We start from the raw sequence: 7,167 nt of genomic DNA, 5'->3' as shown, positions 1-7,167 counted from the left end.
GAAACAAAGGAGGAGGCTACAATGCTTGATAAGAAATGTACTCATTATCTTGCCCATGTAATTGTAACCCCTCTGTACAGTACTTTCACAATAAAAAAAAAAAAACACCAAACCTGTAACTTGATGCTTTCCATACCTTAACAGCTTTTGAGTACCTATTGTTTTCCAGGCACTTGAACAAGAACCTAAGAACTAAAAAATATTTAGAACTATCAAGAAAGTCTTTTTGTAAATCTTCTTTTGGGGTTGGATCCTTGACTAGTGGAGACAGAATGATGAATATGTTGTTTTAGTAAATGAGGGAAAAAACAATTTTACTGACCTAGAAGATCATAAGAGGTTGCATTTACTTTGATCTAATCTCTTAAAACAGCTAAATATAGTTTTGGTGATATGCTAGGATTCCATCAATCTCTCTGACTTCTTGCTGTGTTTGGATATTGAGTGTTCCCCACACAGTCCTTGTGTTGGCAGCTTGGATTCCAGTATCATGGTGTATGGTTGTTGAGACCCTTAAGACGTGGCGCCTAGTGAGAAGTCATTTGGGGGTTCTGCTTTAGAAACAGATTACAGTAGTACTCATGGGAATCTATGAGTTCTCACAAGAATCTTACAAAAGTGTTGCTACAGGACTGACACTTGCCTATTCATATCCTCCCTGTCTTTCCATGTGAGCTATCCTCATGTATATTTTCTGCCATGATGGCGTCCACCATTAGGCCCTCCACGGACACCACACACAGGGAAGATGTCGAATCTTGAACTTTCAGCCTCTGAAAAGGTGAGCTAGGAAATATGTATTATTTATATCTTCTATATGTGTTATTTATATCTTATCTATCCTTGGGTATTTTGCTAGCACAATGGAACACTGACATACACTAGACATGTTCTTTCATCCACTGTTTACTTCTGTAGCTAGGTGTAGTTTTCTCTTTGCTAAGACATTGTCATATTGTCCATAAGATCCATCTTTGTATTCTGTATCAAACTTCATATAGTGTTTCTTTGTATATCTTTTCTCTCTAACTGCCTATATCTACTTTATTATCCCATAGCCACACCTCTTGAAAGAAGAGACCACATTGACCACTTCTAACAATCTTGACTCCATTTTCTTCCCTTGAGTCTCTTCTCTTGCCTAGCATTTACCCATGTATTTTTCATGTTGCTTTCTGTGGAAGAAGCACATCCATAGACATAATTGCCATGATCCAAAATATTTTGAGGGGTGTTACATACATGTATTTATCCAATAAATAAATGTTAGTTGACTGCTATAGACATGCAAGAAAACAGAAGGAGAGTGGTTGACATCCTGAGTGGTCAATGGACTATCATTATAGTCAATGACCTAGATTCCAAACAGGTAGGTACAGGGTCTTAAGTAACCATAGATGGTCCTAGTGTTCAGAAGGGGCAGAGTTCAAAAGACCTACAGAGTGAAGAATGGTATTTTAGTTAAATGGCGGGAAAAGTCCATTCTGTGTAGATGATACTTAAGCAGAAGTCTGGGTAAGACAAAGGTTCATTCCTGCATGCTCCATCTCCAATCTGCCACACTAGCTAAATATTGGAAGCTATCCCTGACTATCACACTTCTTTTATGATCCCCTCTAATCTGACTTTAGGCATTGTTGATATTAGCTCTTAAATTCCTATCCAGACAATCCGTTTCTCTCCATCTTCATCAAAAATGAGTGTTCAATCATGCATTTATAGTTCTAGCACTGGCCTCATCTGGATCTACACTGTCTCTAATCAGGTCTACAAAAAGAGCCTGTAACTCATTTTCCATCTTCTCCTCCTTCTCATCAGTCTTGCACACTGTATCCAATGAAAATTTCTCAACAGGCAATCTGGTCATGTTACTTCATGCTCCCCAGTTAAAAAATCTCCATGACTTTCAGTGCCCCTCTAATATAAGTCAGGTCCAAGTGTGACCTGGGGATCCTGCCCACTCCCCGCTCCCTGTGTACCCCTCTAGCCGTATCTCAGATGTGTTCACTGGTGCCATGGCTTCCCCAGAGGGTCACCAAATTCCGTGATCCCTCTGGTGTCAGTTTTGCAAAGAATGGTCTCTATACCCTCAACCAGATTGCGTCAATTAAAATTCTAAGTATACTGTTGAAAAAAATCACAAGTGCAGTTTTGTTATCTGTTAAGTGGATATAATAGGATGTACTGCATGAGATTGTGTTAAGTGCTTACTTAGGACTGTGCTTACCACTTTGCAAGTGTTTGCATTGTAAAAACTCTTGCCAATGTGCCTAGAACATGCATGTTCTCTAGAAATATCTGTTGATTGATAACCAGGTTAAGAATCGGTCTCTAGAGGCTCATTCCCATTTCCCTGTAAGCATGCTTGCATCACCTTTCTAACTTAAAGGGAACCTAGTTATGCTTCCTAAAAAGAATAGCGTAGGCACTATCTACAATGTTATGGTAGATGATTTCTTATTCCTATTAAATTAGCTTTCTTTTATTAAACTCAACTTTATGTTTTATAACTTGTCTTCAATAATGAAATTGGCTATAATACATAATACATATTAATTAGGGCTGAAGATATCTCTTCACAGATGGTGTGTATGCTTTCTATTTCCTACTCAGAGTTCATCTAAATTGCGTATGAACTATGTCTGTTCCATGTTAAAAGTGAATATAAGCTATGGTCCTCCAAAGAAAAGAACAATTCACACATTCATGAGTTAATGCTCAATTTATGGTTATATTTTAATGATTAACTGTTTGTTAAATTAATTAAAAAATACTAGGCCTCAACTGGAAAATTTAATACATGAAAATAGGAGCTAAACTTTGAGCTGGTGGTGAAATACAGAATATCAGATTTTATGAAACTGTTAAGCCTTTGAATAAACATGTTATTTTATATGTTATACGATCACATCAAAAGCATGTGCAAACAATACTGAGGTTCCACCAGCTCTGCCCATCGACCTCGGAAGCTTTATGTTTTGTTATGCAAAAAACTTCTCTAATGCTAAAAGATATTACTGAAATAACATGAAGATGAAACAATATAAATTTCATTTAATTCTCCCAAATGGATACATTATAAATACATAACTTTTTACCAATAAACATTAAAACTCTAGACATTTAGCAAAACTTATACCAAAAACGCACTAGTAAGTACTAATAGGTACGCTTATCTAAAACTAAGATAATTTTACTTTGAAAATGACTAAAATTGATAGCAGAGATGTAAATAGAATCAAATACCATCATCTTATTTGGTAACACTGAAACTCATTGACTAAATATAATTGAGTACTAGTTCATCAAAAACACTTGAAATAGAAAGGAGAACTGTGCCTTTAATTTGTTTTTCTGTCTCTTACAGTTCTTAGCAATGCATTTACTATGTGAACGTGGATATTTCTCAAACCAGAAAAAGATATATGAACTCAATATTTACAAACATCATCATTCATAGATTGATATAAGCAACTTAAAGATTTACTTACAGAAATTCCTTAAAATAGTTTGCTTATTCTTGGGTTTAATCTAAGAGGAAATGGATTTTTTCATATTTTTACAAATCTAATTATTAATCTAAACTATATATGCACTTCAAAAGGTAAGTCAAGTCTCATAGGAACCAAGTTTGATTGGAGATAAGTAAAAAAAAATCTGTTAATTCTGTTAAGATGTTAAGTCTGTTAATCTGTTAAGATGTAGAACTATTTTATAAAACATTGGCATTGAATACAGCCTTCATGTACATCCAAATAGTAAACTAACATGTATTTCCAAGTAGCCACTATTGTTTGGACAGAAAATATAGTATTTCTACCAGAATTTTGATATAGAAAACAGGAGCGTTTATTTTCTTCTTTATATAAGATTGTGTTTACCTTCCAAGGAATAGTTTTTGCTTGTAATTAAACCAGTAGGAATTCTTGACAGGCTGGAGATGCTTGCTGATTTTGAAATCATGGATTGAACTATTTGAATAGGTTAAAATTTTAATACAATGATTGCTGCAGAGTGAGCTAACTATTGTCATAAAATATGAACATACTTAATTTGTATTCGATGTTTTAGAAAATATTTGAATACTGTAAAGTCATCTAATGGTAGACCAGCTTTACCAAGCATGATCATAACTGTAAAAAGAAATATCAAAGTTGTGATTCAAATAAATTCTGACAGCAAAATACACCTATTGATTTTTGGAACCCAGGGTCACTGGTTTCATTAAATCCATTTATTCAGTTTCATGCCTTGTGCTTATTGTTTGATATCAGATTCAGTAGTTTCTAGTGGTCTTAAAAGTAAGGACTTTTAGCTGTATATTATGGCACAAAGGGAAAAAAACTTGCTTGTTTTAATAAATATATGATAATTAAAAATTAAGTCCTATATGATACATAAACCACTTTTAACTGAAAATGTAAAGAAACTTACATTACTAAAAGAAATAAAAAAATAGTTTGCTTATTTAATAAGGAACAAGGATTCCTCCCTTAGTAAGGTGCTGTGTACTAGAATATATATCCTTACCTGATCTAATCTAATCATAATCTAATTCTTTTTAAGTTTGATACCAAGCTTAAAATATTTTTAAATAGAAGGTTGGCTTGCTCAACCACTTTGGAAAGAATTTTGGAGGTTTCTCAAAAAAAAAAAAAGAAACTAAACATAGGACTACCAATACTACTTGAATATTTATCCAAAAACATTACACAGCATAACTGTGCTCATTGCAGCACTATTCAGCATAGTCAAGGTATAAAAGCAGCCCAGATGTCCTTCAATGGATGAATAGACCAAGAAAATGTGCTATAAATACACAATGGAATTTACCCATCCATTAGAAAGAATGATATTGTATTATTTGCAAAGAAATGGGAAGACCTGGGGCAAAATATGTTAAGTGAAGGAAGTCAGGCCTAGAGAGGCAAAGGTTGCATGTTTTTCCGCACTTGTATAGGCTAAAATTAGCTTATAAACTTATTAATAAATATATTAGGTTGTATGCAGGTGTATACAAATGTATTAATTAAAATATGATATATTAAAGGGAGAACTTAAATAGTATAATCCCTTATAAAGGCAAAGGCAATGTTCAACAAAATAAACACCAGAAGAAGGCAAGGGTTAAGTGTAATCCAGGGGAGAGGAGTAGACAAATGAAGCTTAGAAGAGGTGGAACATTCAATGCATATCCTATAAAATTAAGAAAAGTGAGAGAACAGGTAGGCTGAGAGCAGGGAATGAGAATGTTGAAAGGGTGACATGAATCACGATGTATTATATTATATTGCAAGTCCTTTATATAACTACTGAAAGATAACTTCAAAACGTTCTATGAAACAAAAATGATGAACCTGGAAAAAATGCTGCCATCTAACATAAGGCCCATAGAAACAAAGAAAGCATGTTTTTTTCTCATATGTGGAAGCTAGATCTAATTAAGTATAAAAGAAAACATAAATGGGGTTATATGCAAGTGGACACAAATATGTTAGTGAATGTAGACATTTTCAGGGGAGAACTCAAATCGTGTATTTCCTTAGAAAAGCTAGAGGAAAGGTCAAGAGGTCAGATAATTGGGAGATAATGCAGTCACAATATTCATACCCTATGAAACGAGAGCATTGAGTGGAGGGGTTGGCGTTGGGAGGGATGGGTGGGAATGATCAAACAGGTGATAGTCATCAAGGCACAGGGTACTCCAAAACTGATTTGCTGGATAGCATCTCCTTTGTATGACCACTTAATAAAACATAACCTAAAAACTAATAACTAAAAACCAGAATATTAAGAATACTGATTTTATGTTTTTTAAGGGCAAAGTTAATATTTATTACAGTAAATAAAAATCAGCAACTAACACAAGATACTTTCTCAAAGCACACTGAAGTAAATAAAAGCCTCCTTGCAGGAAAACAAAAAAATCTGACAGAAAACACTTACTGAAAACATTAGCTAGTCTACTGGGGATAGAAAAAAATTTAATTAATGACAACATTACCGCCCCAACAACAAGAACCACCCCAAATAGAAACCAATAAGAAGCAGTGTGAGGGCAAATCCTGTGTGAGGCAGACCAGGTGGCAGACAAGTCCTGCCAGTATGTTTCAATTGGATTATAGCTGGCTCACCCATCAAGGGCTCTCACGATTGTAACAGTAGGCATGTCATATGGTTATGGCTTCATAAACTGTCATTTCTTCTCCAAAAGAAGGCATACTTTGAACATCCTTTGTTGCATTCAAGCTCCCCAAATCAGTTAACTCTTTCAAATAACTCCATCAGGTTCACTAGAGAACTGAGCTCTTTCCCTTTTGTATTTTTTAATGTGTGGATGGAAGAAATACCATGACCTACTTTTTTTTGAAGCATCTCTCAGGATGGTATTAACTTAGAAATTCATGTTAATGTTCAAAAAACATTATGGATTTCTCCTAAGAGTTTTCCTGGCATTCTATTATTTCTATAAAATTAATTGTGTTCCTTTTTCCTTCTCTAAATCCTCCTCTGTCACTGAACTTTCCCTTGATGAACTCAAATATTTCATTCTCTGTTTTTCTGCTTCCTATTTTTTATTGTGAAAATACTGTTCAGAAGGGTTACAATTACATGGGCAAAATAATTAGTACATTTCTTATCAGCATTGTAGCCTCCTCCTTTGTTTCCCCTTCCCATCCTTCTCCCACCCCCCCAACCAGTTCTCCTCCCCTCCTTTCCCCCCACCAAAGTTGTAAAGTTTGTTTTCGACATAACGACTTGTACATCTCATTGTTGCAATGGGTACACCTGTTTGTTTTTTTCCTTTCCCCTCCACAAATTATACCAACATCAAATACAGTGAAAGCAGGGGTTATACTGTGGGGGAGGGACATACAAAGCAACAAAGAAATCATCTTATAAATGTGTTAGAAACAATCACATGAAAGAAAAACATTTGAATACATATCTTAGGGTTCATTTTCCTAACATCAACTTATCTGACCTTTTCTGCTTGACTTAGACATATACTAGTAATTGCAAATAAGGGAAACCTTGGCACCCATGTTTCCTTGGGCCTGGCTTACTTCACTTAATATAATTTTTTCCCAAGTCTTTCCATTTCCTAACAAATGGGGCAATGTCATTCTTTTTGATGAAGGCATAGAATTCCATTGTGTATATATA

General features: G+C 34.7%; 1 protein-coding gene across 4 annotated transcripts in view; it reads left to right on the top strand.

Annotated features, from left to right (window-relative positions):
• The window catches only part of Erbb4 (erb-b2 receptor tyrosine kinase 4), a 1,030,419-nt gene that overhangs the window by 959,230 nt on the left and 64,022 nt on the right, over window positions 1–7,167 (top strand). The window lies entirely within an intron of this gene.

Source organism: Dipodomys ordii, unplaced genomic scaffold (assembly GCF_000151885.1).
Source record: "Dipodomys ordii isolate 6190 unplaced genomic scaffold, Dord_2.0 Scaffold1, whole genome shotgun sequence".
NCBI lineage: Eukaryota > Metazoa > Chordata > Mammalia > Rodentia > Heteromyidae > Dipodomys > Dipodomys ordii.
This window is presented reverse-complemented; position numbering and strand designations above follow the sequence as displayed.